This window comes from Anastrepha obliqua, chromosome 4 (genome assembly GCF_027943255.1).
Source record: "Anastrepha obliqua isolate idAnaObli1 chromosome 4, idAnaObli1_1.0, whole genome shotgun sequence".
Classification (NCBI taxonomy): domain Eukaryota; kingdom Metazoa; phylum Arthropoda; class Insecta; order Diptera; family Tephritidae; genus Anastrepha; species Anastrepha obliqua.
In genome coordinates, this window is record NC_072895.1 from 76,915,272 (window position 1) to 76,936,283 (window position 21,012).

At 38.3% G+C, this 21,012-nt stretch overlaps 1 protein-coding gene across 9 annotated transcripts in view; it reads right to left on the reverse strand.

Annotated features, from left to right (window-relative positions):
- LOC129243788 (ryanodine receptor) overlaps window positions 1-15,844 on the reverse strand; it is a 96,603-nt gene extending 80,759 nt beyond the window's left edge. For all 9 annotated transcript variants that reach the window (XM_054881098.1, XM_054881096.1, XM_054881100.1 and 6 more), the window contains exons 1-2: window positions 15,786-15,844; window positions 14,946-14,999 (exon numbers count right to left, since the gene is read on the reverse strand). The gene's annotated coding sequence lies outside the window, so the exon portion shown is untranslated. The remainder of the gene's footprint in view (window positions 1-14,945; window positions 15,000-15,785) is intronic.
- Between the last annotated feature and the right edge of the window lie 5,168 nt (window positions 15,845-21,012).

Below are 21,012 nucleotides of genomic sequence, written 5' to 3' on the forward strand. Positions count from 1 at the left end.
ATACACGGCATTCGCTATTAAAGAAGGTTTATATGACGTTACGTATATTTTTCGGTAGCTTATAAACGAGGGAGTAATGGAAATGTATGTTGACAACATAGTAGGCTTGCAAATTAAATGGGCTAGGTATAAGTTCTGGTAGAAAAAAATTAGCTTCTAAGGGCATGAAGTTCAGAATGGCAACATATGGCCAGGTATAGATAAATAAAAGCTGTTAAACATTTTCCTTAGCCGAAAAATATAACAGATATTATTATAAATAAAATATTAACTTGATATTTTAACCACAAATGATGCAACTAGAGCTATGTCGCTAACGCAATTATTGAAAAAAGTTGCAGCATTTGTAATGAGTGTCACAGAACATCCAGCAATCAGTACATGTGTTGAAAGCAGCGCTTACTCAAGATCCCGTTTTACAGATTTTCAAACAAAACGAAAAAACTCAACTTCATGTCGATGAATCAAAACATAAGCATTCGGGCCTTTATTGAAGCCGAAAGACGTCACCACAAGAAGAAAAACTCCACTGCTACTTTCAGGGAGTGAAGGTTGCATATCCAGCGACGAAACGTCTTCGTCATTATTTGACGACCTAATAACCGATTGCGCAGCGTTTAAGTAGACGACTGCCAAAAATTTCTGACCAAGTCGACGGGCGCATAGGAAGCAGTAAAGTATTTAAAAACATGGATTACAACATTTAAGAATCCACAAGGAATCGTGAGCGACAGAGATTTTTTATAAAATTTATTTAAAGACTTTTGCAATAAGAATAAAATTGAGCATTTTGTAATAACAACGGATGTCTCGAGGGGCAACGGACAAATACGCGTCAATATTTATAGTGCTTTCCCTATTGGCAAAATTATCAGTTAATGACTCTGCCAAATAGTATAATAATACAGCGATGGTACAAAGAGTAATTTGCGAACACGTTAATACAACAACAAAATTTATACCGTACGGAATTATGGTTGGGTTAAAAATGAGAAACGAAACGTCTACCACCATAGTTAAGTTACTTCAAAATGAAATGTTGGTCGCATTCCAAGATGATCGCAACAAACTAAGGGAGGCAAAATACCTATGTAGGTGTTATCCTAGACCCCAAACTCAGCTGGAAGTCCAACGTAGAGTGCAGGGTAAAGAAAGCGAATATAGCACTTTACACGTGTAAGAGAATGTTGGGTAAAAAATGGGATCTCCAACCAAAACCATCCAATTGGTCCTATACAGCCATTGTAAGGCCAATACTAACATATGCGGCACTAGCTTGGTGACCCACAACAGAAAAGAAATACAACAAAACTAAACTGAACAAGATACAACGAACAGCGTGTACCTTAACTACACGAGCGCTTAGCACCAGTCCTACTGAAGCGCTCAATGTACTAACTCATCTGCTACCATTAGCTCTGCACATCAAAACAATTGCTACTTACAGCGCGGTAAGACTCAGAGACATAGGAAGCTGGACAACAAGCCCGTATGGTCACAGTAAGATCGTCCTACAGGGACCCTCGCTGCTCAAAAACAGATCAGACTACACAGTCCCCGACCTAAACTTCAAGAAAGGCTTCACGGTACGTTTTCCACCGAGAGCCGAAGGGAGCAAGGGGAAGGTGATTGGAAGATGCGATATCGAAATCTATACCGACGGTTCTAAGATGAACTGTGGTGTGTGAGCTGGCTTCCATTCGGTGCCGCTCAACCTATCCCAGTCAATTCGTCTTCCTGACTATGCCAGCGTGTTCCAGGCAGACCTGTTAAGGATCAGAAAGCATGCAAATCTCTAAAACTCTACAAGGAAGTTGGTGCAAGAATAGCTGTCTTCTCAGACAGTCAAGCAGCTATAAATGCCTTGGACTCCAACTCCATTTCATCCAAACTAGTCTTACAGTGTAGGGAGGAGCTGGAATTGCTCAGTCATTGGCTTGAAGTCACTCTGATATGGGTTGACGGTCACAGAAATATACTGGGTAATGAGATAGCGGATGAGCTAGCAAGAAAAGGCTCGACACTAGAAATAGCAGAGGCGGTGGCAGTCTCCACCCCACTCAACACATTAAAAGCATCCATTGCTTCACACTATCATGCTCTAGCCGAAAGAAGATGGAAGCAACTAACTAAATGTGTTACAACAAAAAACACATGGCCAAAGGACGAATGATCTGTTAGGATGCTCCCGGCCAAACATCCCACGTATCACTGCAACCCTCACAGGCCATTGGAAAGTAGGGGATCATGCAGCTACACTCAATCTACCCTTCAATCCTATCTGCAGGTGCTGTCAAGCGGAAGGTGCGAAGGAAAGTTTTTTCCACTACTTATGTGAATGTCCAGGGCTAGCTAGGGCACGACTCCGCTCCTTTGGTAAGCCTTTCCCGCAGCAAATTAATGAGATCTCAGACATCGAAATAAAGAATTTGCTGCTATGCTTGGACCTCACCAAATGGATTTGACTTATAGCACCAAAAAAAAAAAAAACAAAAAAAAAACATCATTATACGAGAATGGTGGTAGTAAAACGGTGCTGGTCACTAATTAGGATTATTTCAGTGGAAATACGCAATCACTTCAACAACAACAACAACACAACCCTATGCGCATGCACCTCTTCATATACATATATGTAGATGTTCTTAATAACTATCGTAATTTCTCGATGTGGCAACTTGTAATTCCTGGTGAGTTCTGTCTTGCCATTTAGAGTCGCCATCAAGGTAAACTCAAGTTTTCGTTTTAGTAGGCCTCTTCTATTCCCCATTTCCCCGATCGCTATCTCTATGCTCAATTAATTTCACACAAAAGTTGTATGCGAAAGCAACAACAAACTTATCGAGTAAGATTCACCGCCAGCGAGTATGGCTACAGCTCATTAGGCCGCACTGCCTTACCAGCACATGTAATTTAAGGTAGTTCTCTTCTCGCGTTGCCGACATACATATGTATGTCCATTTGCTTCATCTATTCGCCCAAAATTTCATTCGTTCGCTCGATTCGGGAACATTCACTACAATATTAACACAGTTATTCACTTCCGGTTTGATTTTTCTTTTTGAATGTACAATAAACAAGCTTTTATCTTCAAAGCACGCAATTCCTCTGATTGGTTTTAACTGCTCTACTTTCACCAATTGCTTTGCTGATTTGCTAGCCACCAAGCGCAATAATTTTAAGTAATCAATATTCTAGGTAAACATCAAAACGTGTACTGAGTAATAAATTTAGTTAATTGAAAGTGTGATCTAGCCCAGGGCGATGATTATGTCTCATATTCATATTCATTCCTATTCTGGTATAAGACGGGTCCTTTTCGAAGGAAATGCAAATCTAATTGAGAAGTTTTCGTATTATCTTTTCGTGGATAAAAAACGTTAAACGGAATCGAAACACAGAGGTCATCATTTGTACTAGTCGCGATAAAACAGTTACAGGTAAAATTTAATTTAATTCGATGTCGATTCGTTTTTTGTAGTGTTTTTAATATTTCGATTTTTTTTCTCGGTAAATCGAAAATATCAGGTTTCAGTATGCACTGTAAAAAGGTGAGAAAGTTTTGGTCTGCACTTGACACCACACTAGTTATGTTTAAACGTTCAAAGCTTTGCGAATAAGCAAAGCAAATAAAATAGATAGTGACAATCCTTGTAGTGGATTATTGGTTAGGAAAAGAAAAATAATTTTTGGGTGGGAACTTTAAATTTTAATCAAATCCAGATCCACATTTCGACCACTATGGGTTTGTGCATGACTACCATTTGGTAGATAGAAATAAAGGGTGTTTTTTTAGAGGTTAGGTTTTCAAGATGAAATAAAACGTATATAATTTAATGTTATGACCAAGAATTTAGCTTTATTATAAAGATAAGGGTTTGCCATTATGTTTTAAAAATGATTTCGGGCAAGTGGCCGCCACGGCTGGCTCGAATAAATTCCAGCCGAGAGGCCCAATTTTCGACCACTTTTTGCAGCAATTGGGGCCGTATGTCAGCAATAACGCGCCGAATATTCTCTTCCAAGACGTCAATCGTCTCGGGCTTATCTGCGTAGACAAGCGACTTCACATAGCCCCCCAAGAAATAGTCCAGCGGTGTTATATCGCACGATCTTGGAGGCCACTCCACAGGTCCACGGCGCGAGATAATGCGCTCACCAAAAGTTTCCTTCAATAAATCGATTGTTGCGCTGGCTGTATGGCATGTAGCGCCGACGTGTTGTAACCAAAGGTCGTCCACATCAACATCGTCCAATTCAGGCACGAAAAAGTCATTAATCATGGCTCTATAGCGCTCTCCATTGACTGTAACATTATGGCCGGCTTCATTTTTAAAGAAATATGGACCAATGATTCCCTCTGCCCATAGAGCACACCAAACAGTGACTTTTTGAGGATGTAACGGCGTCTCAGCAATGGCTTGTGGATTATGTTCACTCCAAATGCGACAATTTTGCTTATTGACATACCCATTCAACCAAAAGTGAGCTTCATCGCTGAACAAAATTTTCTTGTGATGCGTCGCGCGAACCGAACCATTATTTTCGTAATAAATTTGCACGATTTGCAAACGTTGTTCAGGTGTAAGTATATTCATTATGAAATGGCAAACCAAACTGAGCATAAATCAAGTGACAGCTGTCAAAAAGACCATCTACGAAAAAAGTAGTGCCAACTTGAAAACCTAACCTCTAAAAAAAACACCCTTTAGCAGCCACCCCTCGGCAAAACATTCGGAGGTGGCATAAAACTATAGGTCCCATTCATTTGTGCAACAACATCAAGATGCACACCCCAAACTGGAGGAGCTCGTCCAAATACCTAGGAAAAAATAAATATTATTTATTTATTATTACTGATGTGACAATAAACATATCCGTTATACGTTAATATGCAATTCCAATAAAATTTATTTTTTGTTTAAATCTCAACAAGAATTAAATCTGCTAAAGAAATACTAAAAGCTTCCAAATAGCTGGTTTGTTCATGCTATTAAAAATATTCAAGTGGATATTGGATTTTGTGTTCAAGAAACAGGAAGAATTTTTAAGAGAAAGTTTGGTCGAAATAATTGATGCTCTTTGCACACCTAAATTAATAATTAATACAATCTTTTTTTTATAAAAAATAGTTCTTGTCAGAATTATGCCACATTTAAAGTGTTTTTCAACAAATTTCATTTGGTGCCTACATTCATACATATGTATCCATATATCGGATACAATATTTAAATTTATCGAATGCTTATTTGAGCAATCCTGTTTAATAGTAGGTTGTAACTATGTATGTATGTATATTCAAAAATATTTCAGTGCTTTTCAATTATTCGCCGTTTATTGAACTGCTAAACTGAAAATACAAACTCTACAGCGTCCGGCACTCGAAGTGTAACCAATTAAAAAGGCCATAAATTTAGTTTGGAAATGTACTTTTGCTCAATTCAAAGTAAAAAATGTGTGAAAATAATACAAAGTTAAGAATCAATTTACTTTTGCTCGATATGACCATCTTTTGCTTTGACTATGGGATTGAGACGGTCCAGACGAATCACAAGCAGCCCGAATGTGATTTTCTTTTTTCGAGTTTACTCTCGGCAAAATGCTTTCGCGAGCTTGTAAACAATCCTCTGGTCTCTCACTTAGCCAACTAACAGATGCGCGAGAGGTCTGAATTTGGTTACACTTCGACTGCCGGACCCTGTAAACTTGTATTCTAAAACGTATGGATACACTTTGGTAACAACAAAAGTTATGATTATACATATAATATGTACACATGTTTATCTTATGTTGAGAAATTGTTATCACCGAAGAAGCCATGAGGTTTAAGTCCATACCTGCATTGATATTCTACAGTTTTGGATCTATACAAATACGGGTTCAATAAAACATTGCAAGATTCCATAGGAGATTTTATTTATTCATTCTTTCATCAATTAAAGTACAACTCAAATAGATTACTAATACTAAAGATTAAATATAATATTTATATGGTAAACAATACTGTGAGTTATATTAGTCACAATACAAAAAGTGTATTTCCAGATTAAGTTTTGATTTGAAAGTCTCTGGTGAGTTAGAGAATATGTCCAAATTTTGCATAATTGGTTAGACTGCCTTATAGGTAAAACGTGCACGCCGTTCATTTGGACTAAAATTGGTCTTGTAATAAGGTAAAGCGAACATATTGCTGAGTCTAAGGTTACGAGTGGGACAATTAAAAAGTATAAGCACCAGCAAGAAGTGACATTTGATATGGTTCGTAACTATGTCCCTTATAAACATTACCGATGAAATTTTTCTCCGTATTTCTAAAGTTGCTAACAAAAGACATCTACTTTTATATGCAGGCAAACTGCAAGGCCAACGAAGTGAATGAATAGCAAATCTAGTGAAACGTTTTTGAACCTTCTCAATTCTTAATGATGCACCCTTATAGAATGGATCCCAAATAATGCTGCAATATTCGAGATATGATCTCACAAGAAAAAAATACAAATTCCTCAGCGTGGAAATATCCTGGCATTTACCAGCGATAAGAGGGAAGGAGTTATCATCACACCAAGCTTCCAATCTTGTTAAGTCTTCTTGAAGTCTTATGCAGTCAGTTACGTCCTCTATCCGACTGTAAATTTTCAGGTCATCTGCGTACATCAGACAACGTGATGTCTCGAAAACGTCTGGAATGTCATTAACAAACATTAAGAACAATAGAGGCCCAAGATGGCTACCTTGAGGTACGCCTGAGGTAACTTTGATGGCATCAGATTTTATGTTATTTATACGAACGAATTTAGTTCTATCTGTTAGATAAGATGCAAGCCACTTAAGTAAGCTAGGATGAAAACCAATTGAACCCACCTTTTTTATTAGGATACTATGGCAGACTCTATCGAATGCTTTCGAAACTTTGGTGAATATGGCATCGCATTGTTGGCCTGTTTCAAATTGGTTTAAGACAAAATTGGCAAATAACCCTAAATTCGTAACAGTAGATCTACCCTTAAAAAAGCCGTGCTGATTAGGCGATATGAGATCAAAAATTTAAAAGAAAATCAAATCATGAAGTAGCTTTCCAAAGAGATTAGGTATGCAAGAGAATTTGCAGATAGGGCGATAATTTTGCACTTCCGACTTGCTTCCAGACTTATGTATTGGTATGATAAACGATTTTTTCCAATTATGTAAAAACTCACCGGAAGCTAGTGATTTATTGAAGATAATTGTTAATGGTTTTGCACAGTTTTTTAATAATATAGGAGGGAAGCCATCTTCTCCAGGACTTGGGTCATTTGCCAAGGCCGAAAGGCTCCTGAGTACATCATTAGACAGATGAAGAGGAGAAAAACAACAATGGTAGCATTTTAGTTCTTATGCCGCCAGCATTCTGATAATTCAGTAGAAAATCTGCCGTATTTCATAACTTATTAACAGCGTCGGTACACGCTAGATGTGCGGCGGTTTCGTCTCTTCTTTTTGAAAATTCTGAAGTGGAGATACTTTTATGTTCTCTTACCAAAGAGAAACGTTGAAAATATTTTTATAATTTTTTTTCAGACACACCAAGCTTAAATGATACTCTCTTTAGTCCTTTAAGTTCGACGTCTTTCTTTACTAACATATAACAAGAAGGGTCGCTCTTATCGCTGCATGGTTGTGTACATATTCAATTATGATTTCAGCGGTCACTGTGTGGTTGAAATATGACAAATGTATCCACTTCATTGCTACAATTACATCCAGTTCTCGGTTTGCATTGCAGCCAACAACAGTGTTTTTTGGTTTACGTTGTTGGTTGCTTAGCACCAACAGTTATAAACATTTCATCACTAACCGGCTGCAGCTGCGAATCAGCAAGAGAAAAGTTATTCGACGGCACTGCTTTTGATTGGTTTGAGATAGCAACGACGTAAGCAGCGCTGGAGAGTGCGTATTATGTTTTTTGTGTTTCTACTGTATTAGATATTTTGGCATTAGGCGGAGCAGCGAGAGAGAGATTATTGCAAACCTTAGCATTTCGTTCGATATTGACTGGAGAGTCGGCAGCAGAAGAGAAAGATGGCGGTGTTGAATTAGAAACAAGTACTCGATCCCTGTTTTTTGTTGTTGCAGAATTATTGTCCTGTAGTACATGTAAATTGTTGCGAAGGGCTTTATATCATTAGCCAAAGCGGGAATAGTAGCAGCGACATCCAGATCGCAAAGTTTGTGACGAACGGCTTTTACCTCAAACTGTAGTTCTTCTACCTTTTTAATTAAGTATCTCGGTTTGCAAAGAGCTAATTACGGCTATCATTTTCTCCTGAGCATATCTAAGAGATTTAATTTCGTGGAAAACAGCTTGCAGGTTGATTTCTTGCTTGCTGCACTCCGCTGATGGATTCGGTCTCACGGTTACCGAAGTATCTGGAAGCGATGAGACATTGGCGGTCCCAGAAATATTTTCATTAGAGTGGTCTGCATCTATTGGCGGAGAAACTAAGCGAGGGGACAGTAGGACCGATTTACGGCGCACTTTTGTGCATTTTTTACAGCAATACTGCTTACTTATTTTTAACAGGTACTCAATGTCAGCCGACAATAAATTTTCGCAAGTAAGATGATAAAATTCGCTGCACTTAACACACTGAATTTTTTTGTTTTGGCTGCCCCATTGTGGATAAAAAAAAGTGTCCAAGTAAAACGATAAGCTAAATCGAGTCACTGTCGCACGAACGATTAAATACAATATATCACCAATAAAATTTAGTTAACGCGGGAGGTCCGAAAAACACGTCCGTTACGTACAACGTTAACTTTGTTTCATATTCAATCCACCAAATCTCAAAAAAAAAATAATAATAATAATAATCAGCTGTTCCACTGCCCTTGTGTAAATGCGCCTTGCCTTTCTTGTTGTATTCATTATGAACCCGTTAGTATATCTTTAAATAGTACGCAATTGAGCATTCTATTTATGACGGTTTTTTACTTTCATCTTAGTTTCTTAATTTAATACCATTAAATTTCCAATACTAATATACCTAAATATGGCTGTGGTGTAAATCTATAACAAATGTTTTTTTTAGCATAAAAATTGTTTCTTCTGTTAGGAGAATTGAAATACACACAGTGGTTACACAATTTATTCGTACAACCTGGGTAGTACATAAAAATTGTTAGCTTTGTGCACAATATTTGGTGTAACAATGTACATACATACATATCTCTTTTGGTCACTGCAAGAATATTACATTCCCAATGAATTGTCGTAAACAAAATTCCCGTTATTTCAGCTTACACTGAAGGGTTCCAAGAAAAGCAGGCAGATGTAGCAGCTCATCGTTTCTGCTTTACTAATATTGCTGAAAACGAAATAAGATTGGTTTTTCTTAGTTTATATCGCCGATTCAGTTTTAGTTTCGATTGAAAATGGGAAAAATGGGACGAAGCGCGGATTTACCATGAGAAATCCGTAAAATTGCTATTAAATTGCAATTGGAAAACAAGTCTCTGCGCAAAATCGGCAAAACTTTTGAAATTGGAACATTTTAAATTGGAAGCGAAAAATATTGACTCCACGTGAGTAACGCAAAAGGTGGCATCAGTCGTGCAAAATCCAAAAATAACCTCTACGAAACTATGCCGAAATATTAAAGTAGAGGGTGTTTTTTTTAGAGGTTAGGTTTTCAAGTTGGCACTACTTTTTTCGTAGATGGTCTTTTTGACAGCTGTTACTTGATTTATGCTCAGTTTGGTTTGCCATTTCATAATGAATAGACTTACACCTGAACAACGTTTGCAAATCGTGCAAATTTGGGCCCAAGACGAGATGGCCACCGATCCCGATTTTCACAAGAAAATTTTGTTCAGCGATGAAGCTCACTTTTGGTTGAATGAGTATGTCAATAAGCAAAATTGTCGCATTTGGAGTGAACATAATCCACAAGCCATTGCTGAGACGCCGTTACATCCTCAAAAAGTCACTGTTTGGTGTGCTCTATGGGCGGAGAGAATCATTGGTCCATATATCTTTAAAAATGAAGCCGGCCATAATGTTACAGTCAATGGAGAGCGCTATAGAGCCATGATTAATGACTTTTTCGTGCCTGAATTGGACGATGTTGATGTGGACGACCTTTGGTTCCAACAAGACGGCGCTACATGCCATACAGCCAACGCAACAATCGATTTATTGAAGGAAACTTTTGGTCAGCGCATTATCTCGCGCCGTGGACCTGTGGCGTGGCCTCCAAGATCGTGCGATATAACACCGCTGGACTATTTCTTGTAGGGCTATGTGAAGTCGCTTGTCTACGCAGATAAGCCCGAGACGATTGACGTCTTGGAAGAGAATATTCGGCGTGTTATTGCTGACATACGGCCCCAATTGCTGCAAAAAGTGGTCGAAAATTGGGCCTCTCGGCTGGAATTTATTCCAGCCAGCCGCGGCGGCCACTTGCCCGAAATCATTTTTAAAACATAATGGCAAACCCTTATCTTTATAATAAAGCTAAATTCTTGGTCATAACATTAAATTATATACGTTTTATTTCATCTTGAAAACCTAACCTCTAAAAAAAACACCCTTTATTTGAATAAAAAAGTAAGCCGTAATTGTCTGCATAACGCTCGTCATTATAGCAGAGTGGAACGCCGCAAGCCCTACATTTCAGATATTAACAGAAAGAAAACATTGGAACTCGCCAACGCTATATAAATGAACCAGATTCTTTTTGGGGAAACGTCATACTCAGTGATGAATCGAAATTTAATGTTTTCGGATCAGATGGGCCTCCAAAAGTTTGGCGAAAAGAAAATACAGAGCTGAATGAAAAAAATCTTATTCCTTCCATTCAGCATGGTGCATGCAATGGTTTGGAGGTGCATAACTTCATCTGAAGTAGAAAAAATGTTTTTTATTGATGTTAAAATGGGCAAACATCTGTATTTAAACATTTTGAAGAATAAATTGCATGGTAGTGGCTTTAAACTTGGACTGTATTCTAAATGGTTCTTGTTTCAACAAGACAATGACCCAAAACAATCATCTTATCTCGTGCAAGAATGGCTTATTTACCATTGTAAGCAGCTTAAAACTCCACCTCAATCTAGCAGCTCTTAGAAAGGAGAATCAGAAAGCACAAAATAACATCAAAGGTATTATTAAAGACAGCTTTAAGTGTTGAGCGGAAGAAAATTGCAGCTAATGAAACCAAGGTATTGGTAAAAAGTAGTATATGCGAGGTTTGGCAGCAGTTATTAAAGCTTAAGGCGGCCCAACAAAGTACTGAATACTCGATTTTTCTATTATTTTTTAAATAAAATATTCTTTATATGGCTATGTACGAATAATATTTTTGCATAAAATTGTGCCTTATTTCGTTATTACTTTAAATTCTCTAATTCTAGAAATGAATTTATAAGTTTTTGATCCTTAAATATTGAATATGGATTTTTTACGAATATATTAAAAAATTTTTTTTTTGTTTGTATAAATAGTAGTAAGTATCAGGTTAAGTATCGCGGTTTAGAAATCCACCTGAAAATAAGAGTGACTTAAGCGAAGAGCACGCAAAAATCCCATCAAACCATTCGCACTTAGGAAGATTAGGGTTAGATTTACGGCAATGCCGAATATAATGCCACTATATTAATGAGTAAATTACTAATTTTCTCGTCATGGCTCATGTTGTGTTCTTTTCTTTATTTATTATAAAATGTAATAGATATACCATACATCAATTAAAGTCATGTTAGAGACCGGCCGCCGTAGCCAAATGAGTTGGTGCGTGAGTACCATTCAGAATTCAGAGAGAACGTAGGTTCGAATCACGGCGAAAGACCAAAATGAATAAAAAGTTTTTTCTAATAGCGGTTGCCCCTCGGCAGGCAATGGCAAAGCTCCGAGTGTATTTCTGCCATGAAAAAAAAGGTCTTCATAAAAAGTATGTGCCGTTCGGAGTCGGCTTGAAACTGTAGGTCCCTCCATTTGTGGAACAACATCAAGACGCACACCATAAATAGGACGAAGAGCTCGGCCAAACACCCAAAAAGGGTATACGCACCAATTATAGGTATATGTAACGGGTGATCAATCATGAGGTGCTTTTTTCAATAGTTAAAAAAAAAACAAAAATGTAAATTATGTTCAAAACCTTTATTTATCATTTGAAAGGACATTCTTTGACATTTACTTTTTGAATATGACTTCATTCAAATGTTGGCCGCAACTACGCTTAAGGTGGTCCATTCTGAAAGTCCAATTTTCAATCACTCGTTCGAGCATTTCGACTGGTATGTCGTGAATAACACGCGTAATGTTGGCTTCCAGAGCTTCAATCGTAGCTGGTTTATCAGCATAGACCTTGGACTTCACGAATCCCCAAAGAAAAAAGTCCAAAGGTGTGATATCACAAGATCTTGGTGGCCAACTCACAGGTCCTAAACGTGAAATCAGCTGCTCTCCGAAATGACTTCTCAATAAAGTCATTGCTTCACGAGCTGTATGGCAAGTGGCTCCGTCTTGTTGAAACCAAATGTCGTAGAGATCATTAGATTCAATTTCAGGTAGCAAAAAGTCCGATATCATGGTACGGTAGCGAGCACCATTCACAGTTACGTTGCGGCCATCATCATTTTTGAAAAAATATGGACCGATGATTCCACCAGCCCATAAACCACACCAGACCGTTGTTTTCTCTGGGCGTAAAGGTAGCTCTTGAACCTGTTCTGGTTGCTCTTCATCCCAAATACGGCAATTTTGCTTATTGACGTAACCATTGAGCCAGAAATGCGCCTCATCGCTGAACAAAATTTTGCTCGAAAACAGCGGATCTTCTTCAATCTTTTCAAGAGCCCAATCAGCAAAACGGTGACGTGCAGGAAGGTCATTTGGCTTTAGTTCTTGTACGAGCTGTATTTTGTATGCTTTTAAATGAAGATCCTTCCGTAAAATTGACCAAGTTGTTCCATACGACAGTCCAAGTTGCTGAGAACGGTGCTGAATCGATTCATCGCGGTTTTCACGCACACTCTCTGCTACTGCCGCTATATTCTCAATGCTTCTTGCTGGACGTGGTCTATTCGGTCGAGAATTATCCACCAATGAATATTCGGATTCAAATTTGTTGATGGTATGTCGAATAGTGTTTAAGGCAGGCCAATTATGTTGACCATAATGCGGTCTAAGCGCACGAAAAACATTTGTCACAGAACGCTGATTTTCATAATACAGTTGAACAATTTGTAGACGTTGTTGCGGTGTGAGTCTTTCCATGATGAAATGCCAAACGCTGTTCAACAAATCCACGATGACAGTTTGCCACAACTCGCGCGCGATCTGTAAAAAAACGCAAATGAAAAAAACTCCTCTTAATTGATCACCCATTATATACATATATATTAGGGCGGGTTGATTTAAAAATCGCTCATTGCTCTGTGAAAATCGTATTCTAGGGATCAAAATAAGAAACTTTGCCGAAGGAACCATACCTCTAAAACGAATTCTGATGTCCCCCAATTTGGGTCGAACGAAAAATCCCACTTTGACCCATTTAGAGTGCTCCAATCGAGTCCAAATGTATGACCGACCACCACTAACTTTGGACGGCCGATCAACCCATGCCAGTGGCACACCCCCTAGAACTCCCCTGGGGGGTTCCCCATACAATCATTTCAAAATATCACAATTTTTGGCCTTTACATGAGAAAAGAAACTAAAAAGTTCGACCCAAATTGGGGGACATCAGAATTCGTTTTAGAGGTATGGTTCCTTCGGCAAAGTTTCATATTTTAATCCCTAGATATGATTTTCACAGAGAAATGGCCGATTTTTTTGCCTCTCCACAAATCGACCCAGCCTATATTATATATATATATATAAATACAAAATAAAAATGCACCAGTGTATTTATCAAATAGGATAGAATACGTAAAATAAGTGCAACAATTTTTACTAAGAAATAATAATGACTTTAATAATTTATGTAGGATATGTGAAGTTTTGCTTATACTAATAAATTAATAATAATAATAATTGCAACTGGTTCAATAATCTCCACTCCACATCTCAATAATAGGGTTATTGGAAAAGCGTTTCGTAAAATAAATTAAAATTTAATGTCAAAAAAGCAACACCAGTGCTTTATTAATATTATTAAAAGTCGCATAGAAAGAATCCCTGATTGCATACTCAAATGTGCATGGCATCTGCATATGTATGTATGTATATGCATATATGTATAGTATTATACAATTTGAAGCCAAAAATTTTAATTCGTGACCAGTGCGCATTTTCGTACATAGTAATTACATAGCAGAGGTCGGATAAATTATAATGCACTATAGGAATATTATGTGTAATAATTTTAATGGCGCAGTGCAAACGAAATTTTATGGGATTTTATCTGTAATTTTCTCTCATTTCCTATAATAATTTTAAATTTATAAAATGTCTGTTCTATTCACTACTGCTCTGCTCGACTAACTTAACAGGAATTTTGCATGTGAAAGCAACAACAAAGTTATCAAGCGAAATTCGGCGCTAGCGAGTTGGGTTATACCTCATAAAGCTGGTATAACTCACTATTTTACAAACAAATGCAATTCTGGGCAGCTCTATTGCAGCGCGCCAGGATATATTTATCATTTACTCCATCAATTCGCACCTCGTTAGCCCTCTTTTATCTAATCAGACGGAATACTTCCCATAATTGTTTACAGGCGGGCCCGACGAGAGGGGGGGATCGGGTACTTTTTCCCACGGGCCCGGAGTTTTCAGAGGGTCCCGGACTCGAGGCTCACTATAACATAATACGCATTTTGATAAATAAAAAAAATTTGAAGGGGCCCGTATCTCAAGTTTCCCTCGGGGCCCGAATACTCTCTCCACGGCCCTGTTTACATATAATTCAAATAAAAATAAAATTAATATATTACCGACAATTTGTTGAAACATAACTTACATTTCGAAATATGAATGAGATTTATTTTCTTAAAAATTCACTTTATTGTTTGCACTGCAAGAAAAAATAAACCACAAGGACATTATAACATTTTTTTATTGCTAAACTTGCGATTATCACACAGAGCCTCGCATTTCAGATATATATATTATATTTATGTATTTACTATCCGTAAATTTTTTTATTTTGTATTTAGTTGTTAAGGCAGCATTCTTTAATTTTTACATTGTTTTGTTTTTGCACTGCACTGTTTCTTATATTTTTTACTTTTTATTTTTACATTTTTACATTTATTTTCTAAAATGCAAATTGCTCCTGTATTTAGCACATAGTCTCTTCAAATATTTAAGAAACCGGTAATTCTGTGTGAGACTACCCTGCCGTGGTATTTTGATAGATGAATATATTCACACACTTAATGCATTTGTTACTACACCTCAAAACATATGATTTCTTCATTTTCGAAACATTTTTTAACAATTTCTTGTACACATGCATGCACGTATATTCTGCCGACAAACGTGTCCACTTCGAGCGGTTAAAATTAGCGTTCATAACGATAGCCGAACACACCCGAACTTACAATACTCAACACACATCCGGCTAAAAATAACTTGCAGTTTTTGCCTGGGAAGATTTTCACTTTATTTAAAAAATATACTAAAATATCCAAAATTTTAAGTAACACATATAAATTTTTAATTCTGACCGAAACTTAAGAGTTTCACTAAAGTTTTAACTTTAATAGTAATTAATTACGTGATATTCTGTGGTAAATACATTAGTATTCCATACAAATTTTAGGCAAATGTATCGAAATAAAATTATATTCTACCGTACCAGCACTTCACCACATGCGAATTCACAAGACAATTCACCACTTATCGCGTCGATTATTCTCTTCAGACTAAATATGCGAGCGGAAAGAAAACTTTCACATAGCCGACGAAAAATTTTAAATCTCTACTCACACGAACACCTCAAGTACATACATATGTGCATATGTATAGTTACAATTTTTAGTCATACTAGGCTGTTCCTTTAACAACGTTGAGAATAAATTGTAAATCCCATATAATAAGCAATGCGCTCACAAGTGAAATAAAGAAAAATTTAAGTAAAGTAAATATATTAAAAACCCACGGTTTACAAAAACTAAAGGTGGCCCCTTCACAAAATCGCAGTGTTACCAAACCATTCACTAAATATTTACAATCAAGGCGTATCTATCTATTCAAGGTGATGTGATTAGAGTATTTGATTGCTTGTTCTTCATTTCGCCTTTAAATGAGAATGTCAGGAAAACGAAATTACGGAAAGTTTTGTATACATTCAAATCTTATTTGAAAGTGAATATTGTAATTTTCTGAAGGATTCTATGCGTTTTCTGTGTGAATTTAAATTAATCAGAATCATGTTTTATTTTAAGTATATGAATATACAGAAAATAGCAGGAAATAAGAACAGCACTAGCTCAAGGCCATCAGCTGGACTGAATTTAAATTAAATAAAAAATCTGTAAGAAAAAATGGCAAAGTGTGCAGTGTTATTAAAAAAATATGAACGCGGAAGAGGACCTTCTTCTAAAGTTCCAGTTGGCGAATCTGAACGGCAGTTTTGGTCCAGATCATGCCGAACGCAGCTTGAAAGTAAAAGTTTCGTATGTCCGGATAATTTTTTGCGCAATTTATTTTTCACTCAGCTATGACTTAGACTTAGAAGAGCAAGAAACAAAATTGGTCGAAAAACAACCATCAGACAAGGTTCACCCTGCCATTATACATGTTGGAGCGGATTCGGTGGTTTATTGCAACAAGTTTTGACCGCGAGGATATCGATAATCTTTCAATTGTTGGGAAGTGAATGAAGACTGCGACATGCGTCCACCTAAGCACCAGATACCACTAAGGCTGCATCACTAATCTGCCAACTTAATACATATATCCTTGCTTTGCTTGATATGCATCAGGTGAATACGTTCTTCCAAGCCACTTCCGTGGTTTCATATTCTGGATCTAATTTGTACCTACAAATTCAAAATCAAATTCAGTCAAAAGGAAGTAGGTATAACAGATGTACACAAAGTTCAACTTGCCGGTGTCAACTTTACTGTATTTCGCACAATGTTGTCAATATATTGTATTACTACAAACGTATTTTGTTGTGAATGCGCGACAAACTAATTTCATCTATTTGTCATTCATTCATTTCTTCTTTGTCTCTCCGTTGAGATTCTCATTTAAAAAACGTTGTTGGTCCTCGAACGATACCACATTGTATAGAATCGCCTTGTTTACAAACAAGTAATTTCTCTTCCTTTGGTTGTTTTGTTTAATTCAAAGCGGTTTTCGGAAGGCGCCTCCTTTAGTATAGTGTACACCGTGGTAGAAACATTACCTATAGTAGAAACTACAAGGTAGTAGCAGAAGAGCAAGAACAACAATTGAGTGTACATATTTTGTTGATTGAATAAGTCTCTTCTTTTCGCCAAGCGTTAACAAGTGGTAAAATGCCTAATGCATCATCAAAGCTGCCGTCGCAGCAATGGTATGCCCGGAGACTAATAAACTCCCCCCACTGAATGAAATGAATGTGCGTCTCGATCCTAATTATGGTGGCACCTACCGTCTACGACTACCATAAATTCTATTAAAAAACTCTTTCGCTCCAATAATCCTTAACTTTATAATGTATTTCACAAACAACAAAAAACCTGTTTATACACAAAGAAATATGATATTTGCTTGTTGCTTTTTTGTTTATATGCGGCAATACTTTCATTGTGGAATCACGGTATTCCCCGGACTCGAGGAATCCAAGAGATAACTTCTGCCGACAGGTGGTATCACGTCCGCTCAGCGAGAAGCCCCGCCGATTGCGAGAGCCGGGGTATGGACATGACACTTTCGACGCGTACACATCGGATATCGGATATCCTCGAATCGTTTCCAGCCTGCGCAGCACCTTTTTGGATCAGCCTCTCTAGACGCGCATTCCAGATTCACCCATCGTATTGCGAACGAAGCGAGTTAGTTCTATTTAGCAATTACTGGCACGGTGGCTGTTATTATAAGTTGCTTAGCGAGACAGCGACATTTCCGCTGCGGGATCATAGAGGCATGGGAGTTGGACGAACCGGTGGACCCCTCTCGTGGGAGTCAGAAGGACTTTATCAAGACTACAACGCACTGTGGCCATCTGTTGCACCGGAGATTTTTCGGTTACTTCAGGCCCGGCATTAGATGCTCTGATTAGTCTACCACCACTTGATGTTTTCATCCAAGGAAAGGCATTAAAGGCCATCTGCAGGCTGAAACATAATGGGAATTGGTACGGCCCCTGTCCGGCATTGGACAACAGAGTAGGCATGAACTTCGATCCAACGATCCTCGCCATGCCCCTTGACTCCATGCCATCCAGACTCGTACTTGAAAAGAGATACAGAGTGGTGCTGCCAGAGGCTCAATTGTAGTCAAACTCAGAAAATGAGCCCGGCAAACACTGTTTTCGCATTGCAAAAAACTGCACTTTGCTCTTGCATGCATCTGTGTTTCAAGCGGAGGTGTATGTCGTTCAAGAAGCAATGAACTTTAAGATCCATATGTGTTTGCAGCGACAGCCAAGCTGCGCTCATGGCCTTAGACACCCATTCAACCACTTCAAGAGTAGTCCAGTACCCTAATTCTAGGCTGAAATATGTCAATAGACATGATATCCTGATGCTAACATGGGTCCTGGGACACGTGAGTATCACGGGTAACGAGATCTCTGACTCTTTAGTCAAAATGGGCCCGGAGCGCGTTCTGTCACTCCCTTCTGCAGCCATCAAGGTCACGGTTTGCAAACGTGTTACTCTAGCCCAGAAGTGAGCTTGGCAGGCTGAGAGAGGCTGCAGATGTCCTGTCATTTCAACGGACTGTCGCGGTTCCTCCTGCCACTAAGCAGAGGGGACTGTAGGTGGCTGGTTGGACTGATGACGGGCTACTTTCTATGTGCAAAGCACATGGTAAAGGTGGGCATCTCAGATAGTGCACTCCGTCCAGGATGTGGAGAGGAGCAAGAGACGGCGGACCACTTTCTGTGCATCTGAAGATAAAATAAATTATGTAAATAGAAAGTGTCAAATCATCTGGAGTATATGATGAAAGATTAAACGTTATGTTTGAACAACATACTCCACCAAAAAATCAACTACATCCTTCCGAGCGTCAGTCTATATGTTTTGAAACTATAGCACCACAACAGGAAGCTGACAATATTATCGAAGCAAATGCGACCCATATCTTTACTGATCAGCTTTTGTCATTCATAAATACTGATCAGCTTTTGTCATTCATAAATAAGACGACTAGACGTCACGTAAGTTTAAATTACATGACATATACACTGTCTTCCAAGCTGAAGATTTAGCAATTGACGCTGCACTGAATTGGGCTCAAAAAAAAATTGAAAACGGAAAAACTAGTCATATATAGCGACAGTCGCTCTTGTTTGGAAGCTATCCAAAATCGGATCAGTCCTAATCCCTCTAGTTTGATAACATCATTTAATGATTTTGTCAAAAAAATTATTGATAATTTGAACAGAACAACTATCTAACTGCTTGTATCAAATCGCAGGCATTTTATTTCCGTTGCATAATATATCCACTTAAAAAATATTTGTAGAGACAAAGGAAATTCCACCCTAACAGTAGTCAGACGGCACGTGCTTTAAGATTTAACCGGTAGGTGATCGTCGAGCTCAAAGTAGGTTGCAAATATACGCAAAGAGGTTTGTCCCTTTATGCAGGCTTATTAGGAAAGAAGACGGGTATATTCTAAGTTAAGAGATCTGCGAGCAGATCAATTGACAGAAGAACAGGCCAGGTCTGTTGAATGGGCAAATGGGGTGGTATCTAGCTTGGAATAACTGGCGGATACGGCTCCAAAAGACAAAGACAAAGCCGAGGGCCAACACCGAACATCGCCCCACTAACAAAAATCGGTTGGAAGGTTCCGATTTACCGTAGTGACGAGCCAGCTCTAGAACTTGGTGAAGAGGGCGATAGAGCTGATTCGAACGCCGGTGATGTAGAACGATTGTCTAGCAGCCAGTACTCGGCCGATTGAGAGAGGCTTACCGGTGTGGGGCCGTTATTTAACGAATATATCTCCTTGCTCATGACACCGAGGGTGAAGAGATCCCTAAGAAAGACGTCGAAATCACCATGGTGGAGGCCAAACGGGCAGATTCAAATGAAACTGATCCAAAGAAACCTGCACCATTCTAGGCTCGCGTCAGCCAGCCAGTCAACACAAGGGTAAGATTCGTACTTGTGTACTAGAAAAAGATAATACAAACATCTTCTTGCTTCCACTGCTTAGCAGCGGAGGAGCATGGAGCTGGACAAAAACAGCTTTCAACTAGCCTCCGCTTATTTGGCCCGCGAAAAGAACGCCCCGCCAGATGAGCTGAGGGCGCTTGTTAAGGAGGCAGCTAATTTGAAAAAGCACCTGGTTGTCTCCTGCGACGCAAATGCCCACAATAAATTGTGGGCGAGTACCGACACTAATGGAAGAGGCGAGTCATTATTAGACTTCATTTCAGAAAATAAACTTAGTGTCTAGAATTTAGGCTTAGAGCCGACCTTTGAAACAAAAACGAGGTCAGAAGTTTTGGATTTAGCCCTGGCCTCTGACGTTTTTTCTACGCACGTTAAAAGATGGCTAGTGTTGAGAGAAAAATCTTACTCTGATCATCGTTACATAGAATTTGCCATTGATCATAAGCTTCCTCAAATTTAAGAGTTTAGGAACATCTGAAAATCTGACTGGGGAGTATACAACAAAAAATTAAGAGCTTTATTGCCAAAGATACTCAATCAAGATCCCACCACAAACGGGGAACTGGACGGATTGGTAAATCAGGTAACGAAATCCATGAATAGTTCATTAGAATCCGGGTGTCCGGTTGAACGTCATAAGACAAAACTACCTTGGTGGACAAAAGAAATAACCTCATTATATATATTTAGTATATACATAGATAGTAAAATATATGTATATAGTAAAATTTTTCCCAGAGG